General features: G+C 44.2%; 1 protein-coding gene across 7 annotated transcripts in view; it reads right to left on the bottom strand.

The window, feature by feature from the left end:
• Positions 1–14339, bottom strand: part of LOC144755244 (uncharacterized) — a 305633-nt gene that overhangs the window by 127566 nt on the left and 163728 nt on the right. The window lies entirely within an intron of this gene.

A 14339-nucleotide genomic window follows, 5' to 3' on the forward strand; every position in this document is an offset into this window, starting at 1 on the left:
GCCGTTGATTATAACATCAAGATACATGCAGTTTCTCAACTAAATGCTCCTATTTTTCCTCTGAACTACTTTGAAATGTAATTAAGCCAATTTTTATATAAGCAAGAATGAACATCAAAACGAGATATTACATAAATCACAGCAAAATGGCCGTACACCTGTGCACTTGATTGTGCTTCCTGAGAGTACCAGACAACTGTATTAGGACCCTTTCATTCAGAACAGCAGCCTAGACAGACTGCCGCCCCACTTGCAAAAGTGCTGTAAATCTGAACCCTTTACAGAGATAGTCACGGCTATTGCGCTACCCGTGCAGAGAACAGTAGAAATCTGAACCAGGGTTGTGGCTAGTTATCGCATTGTATGGTAACATAAAATTCTCTGTTTGCTTGAGAAAAGGCTGTATCAACAGACTACGCAACATAAATGTTATCCATAATATTGTTATGGTAGAGGAAGTTCTGTTTGCATGTTCCCCTTGGGATTTAGCACTTTCTTCACAAGTCAAATGATTTAAAGTAGAGTACTCATTTCGCCTGATGGAGGCCATGCCCAATAAATTTACAGATGTTCCTGTTAATGTACTGAAAGTTTGACGTTTGGCTCCATCAATATGACAGAGACTTGCGGCAAGCTTTCCATGTTTTATTTTTATTTTTAAAAACTAAATCTCAGATTAGGCTATTTTTCAAAAATAAAAACGCAATGACCCCTCAAATAATATAACAGAGCACAACAGAAATCAGTAGGAACAGAAGGCAACAGAGATAGCACAGTAAAATTGTAGCACAACATAATTGTGCCTTGGATCTCTCTGCCTGGCACTTTTTTGAAAAATATAGCTCTGCAACAGGCTGAACTGATACTGACTATCTGAATACAGATAACTCGACACTGCTAGGTAATCCTGGGTCTCTGAACTTTTACTGTCCAATTCTCCATTGCTGCCCCCACAAAGAAAGCGACTAGATGCATTTATGCATTACTGTTTCCACAATGATATGATATAGAAAACATACATTTCCCTCTATTATACCAGCGATGAATGATCAATAGAAAATATACATTCCTAACTACTGCATCAGCAACTAATGTATAATTCCCTATTACTTACTGGTAATCTTCATTACTCATGGTCCCATTGTCCTCGCCCCATTCATGACGAAGCGAGAATACCGAAGCAAACATTGGCATTCATCAACAACAAACCACCAGAACACAAACAGACAGCAAAACCCAGTGATTTATTGAAACAATCAGAACAAGAATTCAGGAGCACACAGCACGCAGTACCCCCAAACGGAAATTAGCATCATCCACCAGCAAATTTTGGATCCAATAATGCCTCACAAAAGTATTAGAGGAAGCCCAAGTGATTCCCTATATATCTCGGACAGGGACACCCCAAACCTCAGCCCAGGAAGCTGCCACCCCCTGGGTAGAAGGGCCGTGAACACCTACCGAAGGAGGGGCACCCAAAAGAGAATAAGCAAACATAATGACCTGCTTTAACCAGCGACCAATGGAAGAAGAAGAAACCTTCCCCCCTCGAGTGTCCACCTCAAAGGAGACAAACAGGGAATCTGACTTCCTAAAGGAACATGTACGATCAAGATATACACGCAAAGCCCTGCAGACATCAAGTAAAGTTTAAGGAGGATCATTGGCAAACTCCTGATATGCGCACAAAGTAGGTAACACCAATTCCTAGGAGCAATGGAACTGAGAAGAAACCTTGGTGACATAGGCCAAATCCAACCGGAGGACTACCCCATCACCCGAAAAAGACAAAAACAGCTCCTGAGCCATCAGAGCCTTCATTTCCCCAAGGTGCCGAGCTGAAGTAATGGCCTCCAGAAAAAACACCTTCAAGGTCCTAAATTTGATGTCCACCTCAGACAAAGGCTCAAATGTAGGAGCCACAAGAGCTCGCAAAACCAGGTGAAGGTCCCAAAAGGTAATGGGCGGCCGTACCACAAGGTGGGCTATAGAGAAACTCCACAACAATCAAGGCACCAAACCTTCCACATCAGACAAATTCCCAGAATGGGAACGAAAACCTTAATTGCAGCCCACTGAGCCTGCAAAGTGTAAACAGAAAACCGCTTCTCAAAGCCCTCCTAGAGAAACTGAAGCACCTCTGGCAAAGAGCAATCCAGAGGGGACAACTTCAGAGCCGGACACCAGTGCTGGAAATTCCCCCAATGACGCCCACAGGAAAGTAGAACGCTTATGAGACTGTTGCAGGGCCAAAGCTAAATGTTCAGGGAAACCTCTATGCTACCACCCCTGCCTCTCAACTTCCACACTGACAGCTGCAGCCCTGGAAACATCTGAGATGACCACAGGGGAGACAGAAAGCAAGGAAGTAACCAGGGACCCTGCACAGCCAACAGCTTCACAGTTGGAAACCAAGAAGGACGTGGCCAAAAGGGAACCACCACCTCCGGGCACTCCCAACCCAGGTGAGCCACAATCCAGGGGATCAGTGCCAATGGAGGAAAAGCATACTGCAGGTGTGATGGTGAAGGAATGGTCAGAGTACCAACACACTGTCAAAACAAGAAGCAGAACCAGGACAGCTGAGCATTCTTCCGGGGAGCAAAGATGTTGAGATAGGGAAGACCAAACCTCCTGCACACATGCTGAAAAGCCACTGGAGTCAGGGTCAACTCATGGGAGGTGGGGAAATAATGACTGAGGGCATCTGCTACACCATTGTCCACATTCCGAATATGAACAGCCGAGAGAAACAATAGATGCCCTTCCACACAACAAAACAGTGGAATCACAACTGCGTTCAGAGACTTGGACCTGGAGCCCCCACGATGATTCAGGTAGGCCATGACACCATGTTGTCCGAACAGACCACCACATTGCCCCCCAACAACAGAGAGCTGAAACCCATCACAGCCTGTGACACTGCAGTCAACTGCCTCCAATTTATGAACGCCGACCTTCCTGAAGGGACCTATGACCATTAAGTGATCTGGAATCCAATGTCTCTCCGCACCTCAAAGCACTGGCATCTGCCATGTGGACTGCTGGTGGAAAGAGCTGCAACTGCAGACCATTAGAAAGATAGTCCTACACCATCCACCAGGGTAGGGAGGATGGATGGAGACACTTGAACCAGAGGAACCAGATTGCGGGACAATAGATTCCAACGGGCTGACAGATACAGCCACAGAGGCCTGAGATGCAACTGAGTCCATGCTGCTGTAAACACTGTTGCATCCATGAGACCCAGAAGATTAAACCAGAGACGGACCAGAGACGGACCGGAAAAGCGCCCCCCTGCCAAGAACATCCAAGCAAGTAAAACCAAGGTCACAGCCCGAGAAAGAGGCAGGAACACTTGTTCAAATTGGAGCAGAAGCACCTTGATGAAATTCAAGTCATGCAAGGGCTCCAGTTGACATTTGGGAATATTCCGGAGAAACCCATGACCTTGCAACGCAGAAAATACCACTTCCAGATCCACCAACAATTGATCTCGAGAGGGAGCATGGGTCAACCAATTGTCCAGGTATGGATAAACTTGGACCCCATGAAGATGCAAGGAAGCCACCGACTGTGCCATCACCTTGGTGAACACCCATGGGGCTGACCTCAGGCCAAAAGGCCGGACCTGAAACTAGAAAGGACGATCCTGAAGGCAAAACCTCAGGGACATATGAGAGCATGATAATATGTGTCCTGGAGATTTAGGGCCAGATGTAGGTGTCAAAATACCGGTCGGAATCGGCCGAAAATACAGATTTTCGGCCGTTTCTGACCGGTATTTTGACATTGGCATGTAGGGGCACTGAAAACATACAGATTCGGTAATTTTACCGAATCGGTAATTTTACCAAATCGGTAAAATTACCGATCGGTAAAATTACCGAATCTGTATTTTCCTATGTAGGTAGCACTTCTAACAGTGCTACAGGGCCTTTAGAATTCGTTATTTACCATGTAATACAATTGCATGGTAAATAACGAATTCTTGTGTACAAGCACATCTGTGCATGTACACCTGTGCCATGTGGCACACAGACATGCCCTAAGGGCATGTCTGTGTGCCACATGGCACACAAGCCAGTTACAGGGGTGCAACAGGGTGTCAAAGTGACACCCTGTCCCCCTTGTAAATTCGGTATTTTTACCGATTCGGTAATTACCGAATCAGTAACTGCCATTGAATCCTAAGGGCTTCAAGGCCCATAGGAATCAATGGCAAATACCGATTCTGTAATTACAGAATCGGTAAATATCGAATCATACTGATTCTGTATTTGTTACCGAATTTCTACCTACATTTGAATTACCGATTCATGAATACCGAATCGGTAAAATTCGGTATTTATGAATCGGTAATTCACATTTACCTACATCTAGGCCTTAGGGTGCACAAGAAATGGACTGGGAGTACCAACGGGATCACTCACTGAAGAGTTTCCATCCAGAAGGGCAGATGAACCACAAACTTGTTCAGAGCTTACAAGTCGAGGACCAGTCGGAACCTCCCAGTCACACCCTAAAAATCGGGGAGTAAAACCCCCTCCCTGCTTCCAGAGGAGGAAAGGCCTGAATCATCAACTTCTTAAAGAGAGACTCGATCCTCAGAGACAGCTCTGACCAATTTGCCTGATAGGATGGCCAAGGAGTCAGACGAATCCCTGAATCCTGAGGCGGCTCCGTAAATTCAATTAGATATCCCTGACGCACAATGTCCAGAATCCACACATCGGAAGAGTACTGATGCCATGCCTCCTACAAAGAATCTGGGAGCCACAGCCATGTAGTCAGGAACTAGGTTTCTGATGGGGCGTACTTGGTCTTCCTATCCCGAACCCAACCAGAAGAGCACCTCCCATGGCCCATGGAAAACTGCAGATGAGAAGGAGGTTTAAAATAATACTTAGATATGGGGAAAAAAAGATGCAGCGGAGGGCTGCCTAAAGGAAGAACAGTGCTTTTTCTCCTTATACAATTTATGCAATTTGCCCTCCAATTCCTCCCAAAACAGCTAGTACCCTGAAAAGGCAAGAGCAAGGCACAAGCCTTTTGAGCAAAATCAGTTTCCCAGTCCTTCAACACCAGATTGTGGCGTGCGGCCTCACCTGTTCCACCGGAAAGGGCCGAAGCCCTCACCACATCAAAGGACACATCAGAGAGAAACTCCACCTGCCGCTCAATGTGATCCAAAAGCCCAGAGCAGTCAGATGTATCATCCATCGACTGATACAGAGCCTCGATATCAGAGATCAGAGACTAAGCCGCATAAGTGCAATAAATATCAGCTATTAGGGCCAGATGTGACCCAGAGTACACCTTCCGAAGGCAGGCACCCCTCTTTTTCTTCACAGGATCTTTAATCACAGTATCCTCAGACAAGGAAGTACAACCCACAAGACTAGCCACAAAGGAATCACACAGTCAATTCCTTGGACATATCCTGAAGCAGGTACGGTTTAGCCATAAACCCCAAAAGCATAATACAATCAGGATCCTTCCATTTCCTCTTCAGAATCTCACGGACACAAGCATGGATGGGCACATCTACGACAGCCGAACTCTGAAACTGCCACAGCAGTGAAACACCAGACATACTGGGCACTTCATCATACAGAAACCCCATGTTGGATTTGACATATTTAAGTAAGTCAGGTAACATATCCTTGTCACTATATTTTCCATTATTATCTGCATCCCTATCAAATCTTTCTCCGAATCAGAAGAATGAGAGGTATGAACATGAAGAGGACCCTTGGAACGCGCCCCCATCTCACGCAGAGTTTCTTTAATTAATCTCTTGAATCAAGCATCATAACCCTCCCAGCGACGTTGAGACTGCGCTGGAGAAAGGGGGAATGAAGATGAAGAACATGAAGAAGAGGAGTGCTCCACACGCTTGCACTTCCTGCAATGCTTCCCCATGACAGCACTAGGACGTCTCAGGTGGACCCACCAACCAGGTACCAACTGACACTGCGCAAAGTTGTGAAATCTCCTAGGTCAGAGGGAAGACTGGCTGCAGGATAATCGAAAACACCTAGACAGAGAAACACCAGGACAATCCTCTGCCAAATCTGAAAGATCAGCTCGAGCTGATCTCAGCAGTAAGACCAGGCAGCCACCAAGACCAGGACCGCAGGGGCACCAATCCAGCTCGACCTGCACGATCCACAGGAGAATCACCAGATCAAAGGTCAGGTACCAGGTAACAAACAGCAACAAAATATATAAAAAATGCTATGTGGTACCAGCAGTTTTCATACGCTGCCGCGCTGCTGACCTGCAAACCAGCGCCTAACTTCCATTACTTTTCAGGTTGCCTTGAATGATCAGAAACAAGGGCCCTGAATCCTCTCTATTTTTTCTAAACTTTGCGAGAAAATCCTGCGAAAGAGCGGTCTGGTGTGGAGGTTTCTTGTAAGGCGTGGTTTGCACTGCAGGGAAAGCTATAAAGATGTCTCTATCTTCTTGGGATCCTGTCTCTTTCATTTCACAGGGTTTGTTCAGTTTAGAGCCATAAAGAATAAACTTGCTGACGTGAAAATATATCTGTGATGGAAGGGGAGCAATCTTAATTCCTTTATGACAGGCGTGATTTGGTCACATTTCTTCAAGTCTGTGGTAATTCTTGCAGCTGCACTGAGCACTCGATTAGCAAGGAGGCCAGTGAGCAGCATATCCCACATTTCATAAAGGAAAACACTAATGATCTAATGTCTTGTTTTAGATTCTCAGTTAGGATGAACCTATTTATTGATTTGAGAAATAGTGACTGAGAATGAGACTCGTTCACCAAAACATGTCCTGTGTGTTTCTCGGTTGAGATTGTTCCCAATTAGGAAACAAAGTGATGTGGCCTTTTGGATCAAACTAGAGCAGTTTGCTGTAAATTATTTTTCCAACTGTTAGCATTACTGCTGTTTGCATCTTGCCTGATAACGGTAAAATCAGTTTTGTTTTGGCTTAGTTTTACAATAATACAGTTTTTAATTTTGACCGACAATCATAGATGCATTCAGTGTCACATTTACTAAACCTTCATGCAATGCAGGGCAGAAAGCAAAGTGGCTGTGCTGCATTGCATGAAAGAGGGAGAGCACAAATGCTCCATATTTTCAAAGATTTCTGCTCTCAAAATGTGCTGGTGCAGTGTGTGCAGCGTAGAGCCAACACAGACACTCTTGCACCACAGTGCAAAGGTGTCTAAGTTACAGGCAGGATTGTTTTTGTACAGGAAGGGACACCTTCCTGCTCAAAAACAATTCCTTAGAGGTATGTTCCTCTTTCTGTGTATGCTGCAGAATGCTGCATAAGTGGAAGGAGGAAACAACAAGGAGAAATAAATATATATCTCTTTGTTGCGCTTCACTTGGGAAGGCAAAGCATTCTGATGCATTCCCAGGTTAACACATTTTTATGAACCTGGGAATGTGTAAAAATCCAAATCTGGATGCATGAGATTGGTCATGCTCCACCCATGGAACACCTTCCAAGTTGATGCGTAAAGTAACGCAGTGGAAGTAGCTGCCTTTCTTTACATTTCTTTGCAAAGCTACCCAAGGCCAAGCAAATTACACCTTGCATGGCTTTGTAATATCATTAAAGCCTTTGTGCCCTTGCGCAAAAACTTCATAAATATGGCCCTCAGTGTTTAGTTCATTCTTAAGTATTATTTATAGGCAGACATCATAAGCATATTGGAGCTATCAGAGGTCAAAGGATGCTTGGAAATTTCATAGCTGTTTCGCACGTAAATTGAAAAGAAAGGAGGCCAATATTTATCCTTAAGGGACACCACTATGGGTTGTGAGTTGCCATTTTCTAACCTGAACTATGCACCATCTTCCTACCAATAGCATCTCAAAATTTTTGCCTGTGAAATTCAGGTATTTGCATTACCTGAATTTAATTAAATGTTACACAATTTCTCAGGTGTGAAATTCAATACCATTCATACCCGTAGGAGAATCATTGGAAGACTCTGATTCTGATTCAGAAATATTCTTCACAACAGTCAGCCCAGTTCTTCCTAATAAGGTTCAAACATAATTTCAATCCCTACCACAGTCTCCTCATGTCTTCACCTACCTGAAGATAGGCCATTCATCACGGCTTCACCTACCTCAAGATAAACCATTCCTCATGGCTTTACCTACCACAATACAGACAATTCCTCATGGCTTCACATACCTCAAGATAGACCATTCCGCATGGCTTCACCTACATCATGATAGACCGCTCAGCATGGCTTCACCTATCTCAAGAAAGACTATACCACATGGCTTCACCTACTCGGAGATAGACCATCTAAAGAAAGACACCAAGGGCTCCATTTCAAGTGGTGAGCTAACCCTGCATCAATAATTCTGCACTTGAATTACTGACACAGGTGTATCAGAGTGTCAGGATGTGGAAATCACAGAGAAATGGGTATTCTTAAAGGAATTAGTGTCACAGCTCCCATTGTGTGTGAAACTGTTTCTTTTCAATTTCAGAAGCTTTACCTGATGAAATGTCTGTCGGGAAACATAAAGGGTGTGGCTTTTCCAAGGGGTTCATAATTCAGATTTGCACACAGCACACATGTTGGTCTCTGGTTGCTAGTGACATGTAGGCTAAAGATGGAGTGCCAGCTGGGATACAGGGTGCACCATTGAATAAGAGGTTTCCAAATTACAAAGGTCCCTGTATCTGTGTAGCGGGATAGCCAACTAGGTGCTGTACTATTGGGCTCATATAATCATGGGTGAAAGGAAAAAAATATCAAAATTATATACGGTGATTTGAAGATAAGCATGTCAACAACACATGCATTGCCTTTTTTAATGAAGTCCATCTATGTTGCTGAAGTGGTTGCTGATAGGCTATATATATATTTGTAAACATAGGTATACAACAAGTCTTCAACAAGCCACCTATGTCCTGTGATGAGGAATGTAGCAGGGTCCTACCACAGCACTCCCTTAGTTGCAGGAGACTCTGACTATAGTTCAGCAAAAGAGCGTGGGCGTCGATTAAACAAAATGTCAGTGGTTGCAGAAGTGGCAAAATGTGCTCTTTGACCATAATGACATCAAAGGAAGTGACATTGGGGAACAGCAAGGTCAACCTATTCCCAGACTATAAATCCGAGACCCAGCATCGCCGATCATCCTTCTTGGCAATTAAAAAAGTACTGAGAGTGGAGGGGCTCCAGTAGTCTTTGCTGTTTCCGGCTGGATTAAGAATAATTGTAGATGGCAAGGCTTGCTTCCATAGAAAAACCAAAGGTGGTGATGGACGGAGAGTTGACAATACAAACACTCACCCCCAGTCAACTGATCTGGGTTTAATCCATCACCGTTCTTTAGCTCACTCTGTCACCCCAGTTCAGACATGGCCATATGCAAATCAGTCTGACCCAGTGCCTCATGGGAACAGTCCAGCCCGAACTGCCAAGCCATGTCTTCCCTGGACCGGAATCAAGCTTCCCAGGACCGGTTTCTGGCATTACAGCCGTCTTCAGCCGGGCTTGCTTGACTCCAGTGGCAAAGTGAGCAAGGGACTTGCTTCCATGACACTCCAGATGACGCATGCGCATGGCTGGAATCCTATAGAGCTGGGAAAGATGGCCAAGGACGGCAGAAGCACGACACCTCGGAGGGGCTGCCACAGCCCAAATCGCACAGACTCTGACAGAGACGGCGAGGCTTGAGGAGGCCCTCTGCGTCGCAAACTGAGGTGGAGCGGCAGGGGGTGTTGGAGGCGATATCTGCTCTTTCGGAGGGTCAGAAGATGCATTCTCCGGAAGTCACTGACTGGGAGAAGGACAAGGAACACTCTGAAACAAAGACCTTAGTTGCGGATAGCACAGACCATTGCAGTGCAGTGAGAGCGAGCGAGCGAGCGCAGGACGGCTGCCGGTACCTGAAGAACGGCAGTGAATCGCGGAAAGCCCGGAGCACCGCAGAACGGCAGCAACAACCTGGGCCTGTGTGAATCAGGTATCGGGATCTCGGGGGGACTGTACCCGCAACCCGCGAGCCTGTGCTGATGCCGCGGTCCATGTAGAGAGCACCGTGAAGTGCGTGGCTGACGGGCTGACGGGTGCTACAGCGGCGGCACCGTGTGCCCGGGGGAACGAGCGCGGGCCACAGCTTTGCACTAGGAGCCACAGCTTTGCACCAGGAGCCAGGAGCCGTGAGCTGTGCAGACGGTTGGTGTGAGCTGATCAGTAGCGTGCTCGGCTCGGCTCAGCAGGAGGAACCAGAGCTTCCCGGCTATCTGGGGGGTCGGGGCAGGGGGTGACTTTAAATGATTTTTGCCTGTCCGTCCTGCCTGCCAGCCAGCCAGCCTGCCAGCCCATCTGCCGTCCACACTCCACACTCCACATCTCCTAGCCACACGCTAGCAGGACAGGAGAAAGCAGGAGCAGCAGGAGGTGCGGTAGCAGATGTGACAGAGGCACCTGGCAGTGCAAGCCCCTTTACACCCCCCACAGAGCAGTGAGAGAGGGGCTGGTGCCCGGGGGGCACGGCAGCAACAGGAACAGCAATAGCAAAGACCACAGACCGGCGCCTCAAGAGCTACCTACAAGCTATCTATGAGGAGGGTCGCAATTCCTGCTCCTTTCAATTCAAGAGAGCTCTTCTCACTATAACAGTTTTTTGACCAACTCCTCCCTTCCGCCCCCTCTCTCCCTAACGGCAGCTGTCCCTTTTAAGGTAGACAGGCCTGGGAGGGTTAGGGTGAGGGTGAGAGTAAGGGCCAGGGCCTTAGACAGAAGGCTGAGGGTGTGAACACTACACGTTCAGCCGTTATAGTCTTGCCCGTGTGTGAGATCGAGTCCAAATTCTGAGGACTCTGAAGGCAGCAGGTTACACACAGTTTGCAAGAAGGAGTGACCGCGGATGCCCGCACTGTGATAACAACGTCGCTGCAACTCAAGTGAATTTTCCAATTCCAAGACAATTGGGGATGCGTTCTGGGAAGGAAAGATCAACAGGCCCCCAGACAAAGAAGGTGCGGAAGAACAAAGCATCTAAGGTCCAAAACATAAAAGCAAACGGATCAAACCAAACCTTAATCTCACCAATTGCTCGGATGTTCGAAAGATCAACTAAAATACCGCACAAATTCGACTTCTTAGCTGACCCAACTGGAGTATTAATGTCAATGGAATCTGACACATCCAAAAACCAATTACAAACACCAATCGAACCGTTAAACATTCTCACCCTCAAGGGAAAAAACAGTGACATAGAGGTACCAGCCGAATCACCTGAGGAAAAAAATCCAATAAACGAAATGAACCAGAAGGTCTCTCTATGCGAAATTTCTGACCTAAGAAGGAACCAAACACATCACACCCCACTGCAGCTAAAAAATGCAGAGATAACAAATAAGGGCGTAAGAGGGATTGAAGACTCGGCACAAATCAACCTTCTGCAACAAAAATCTATTGAATCAGTGAAGCTAATCCATTAGAAGTTGACATAACAAAAAATAGGAAATCGCAAGAAGCAAGTTATAATGACATTGACACTATGAAACCATATGTACCAGAATGTACTTCATTAAAAAAGCTTGCGAATAATACCATAAACAATGAACAGGAAATGCAAATTCCTTTCCCATTAGAGGTCAAAGTGGACATAACAAAAAAGAGGAAACTCCAAGAATCAACTAACATTGACCCAGGAACTACATGGGACATATTCTACCAAACTTCCACTTTAACGCTAGAAGCACTGACATATCAGTCAAATAAAATGGATACTCAAATTGAGATACTGGGAGTAATGGCTAATGCGGTCACCGGAATAGACCAAAAACTGACTGAACTAAACCGCTTAATAACTAAAGCCCAAAAACATGCAGAAACTAATACATTCGAATGCACTTGCGAACCAATTATAAAAAAACTGTCTACTATTCCTGAAGTAGTAAACACCATACTAGAGGATGTGAAAGATCTAGTTCTCAAAAAATATAATAATAACAAAGATGAAATATGTCAACCTCAGCAGTCAAAATATGAACATATTAATACTGAAGTAAAAAAGCAATGGGAGCCGGTGGAAATCATTCAACCAAAACAAACGGAAAATACAATAGGTCAGAATGGGGATACAGAGTTATCACCAACTATCACGCAAAAAACTCACGGGAAAATAAGTATTGAAACAGAAAAGGGAAAGGATAATACCCAAGGATATAAAACTTCAAAGAGACAAAGAAAAAAACTTCGTAAGGCTAGAAATAAGGAAAAAAATGATAACATGGTAAAAATATATCCACCCTCAAAGAAAACGCTGGAAACGAACCTGGAAGAATCATCACAAGAAGAAATAGAGTAAGAAAAAAGTGAGGTGGAGGCGTCCCATCACGAAAAAGTGGAAAAGAATGAAAAATATTATGACATCTTTAACAAATCATCAAAAAATGATATGGATAATAAGCCACTTGCATTCCACGAAACTAAAATAGAAGACATTATAGACCAAAAACAGCTCGCGCAAAGACATACTAAGGAAAATAAAAAACTGCATCACGAGGGGCAAAAAACGGCTCTGAATTGTAAAGTAACACGCGCTCAAAAAAGAAATGGATGTATTTCTTGGGGCCAGCTAAGCGATATACAAAGTAACTCGAACGAAACAAAGTCTGTGTTTTCTGAAGTAGAGTCTACTACACTGCTAAATGGGGAAAAAAAGCATTCAGATATAAGGATACAGAGAACAATTTGTCAGGAAAAAAATAACTCACTGAACGAACCTACAAACTCCCTGCAACAAAACAAAAATATAGTCCCTATTCAAAAACAGTCAGTTGTAACCATGACTAACTTACAATGTACAAATAAAATGTCGGTCATTGGAGATTACCAACGTAACAAAGAAGAATTAACTATTACAAAGACGGGACAAGGCAAACTAATTATCTGTAAAACCCATCAAAAAGAAACTGAAGATAATACGGACTCACTACTCCCGAAGACGTTGTCACAAATAATACTGACGCCACTATACGAGTATAGAGGCAACAACGACATCCTGAATAGAGGTAATATTCTTCAACTAATGAAATCAATACCTTCATTAGAAAAAGTAACAACAAAAGACATTGAATGTGTGGCCTTTGCACAAAATCCGGAGGGCACTCTACCACTCACAGTTATAACGTTAAATACAGCCGGTTTAGTGGATCAAATCATGCTAGAACAAAAGGTTTTTCAAAGTTGGGGGATAAAAATTAGTAAACCTCTCCCCAAACCTTACCCGACACCGTTGAAAAAGGAAGAACACCCAAGAAAAGCTCCGAGAGAACCAAAGAAGAATTTGGTATACTCCATATTAAAAAAAACCCAGGGTAGTACACAGGAGGCAAAAGAGGAGAATACGGAGGAACTAAAAATTGTAGAATCTAAGCGAATAAACGAAAACTGGATAAAGAGTGCTCTACACGACCACTGACAAGAAAATAAACGGAAACATTTTTGGGAGGAAAGGGGGTACCCTCGACCCCCAGTCTCTATATGTTCTTGGAACATTAATGGATTAGGAAAAAAAATCAAAAACGCGGAAATAGATTCCTTGTCTACTCACTACCAAATCATATGTCTACAGGAGACATGGGAAACGGATCCTTTCTTTCTGCAAAGTTATAAAGGATATTATGTACCCGCCATCAGACACTCCAAATTTGGACGTCCTTGTGGGGGTCTGGCAATATTCATTGGGACTGACTTGGAAATTAAGCATGAACAGCTGGACACAAATAACGCAAACATACAAGCAGTTAAGATAATATTTGTAACCGGTGAGCAACAAAACACAACAGGAACGCATTAATAATACTTAACATATATATCCCACCAAACCAGTCATCTCGCAAGAACATAAGTATCGCAATAGTAACATACCTATTGGAACAAATAATATTTGACCCGTCCGTTAAGATTCTAGCTACAGGGGACTTTAATATAAACTTGCTGATTCAAATGGCACGGGACGATTTTATCAACTCTCAAAACTACGAATGGTCGATTCCTGAGCAACTTCTAGATCTCAACATAAATACCAAACAAAATCCAATCGGAAAAAACCTATTAATGGATTTAGAAGCAATGGGTCTCCGAGCACTAAATGGCAGTTTCCCAACTGATCAGCCAGCCGGCTGGTCATTTTATAATCATGAATCAAAATCTAGAATAGACTTCACATTATTGTCATTAGACATTTTTGATAAAATTGGTTCCTATAGGCTAAAAAAAGTTATTGAGAGTGATCACAGTCAGCAAATATTGGAAATCTATTTCGAACTGCCAAAAAAACAAAATTATTTAACTACACAAG

This window comes from Lissotriton helveticus, chromosome 5_1, assembly GCF_964261635.1.
Source record: "Lissotriton helveticus chromosome 5_1, aLisHel1.1, whole genome shotgun sequence".
Taxonomy (NCBI): domain Eukaryota; kingdom Metazoa; phylum Chordata; class Amphibia; order Caudata; family Salamandridae; genus Lissotriton; species Lissotriton helveticus.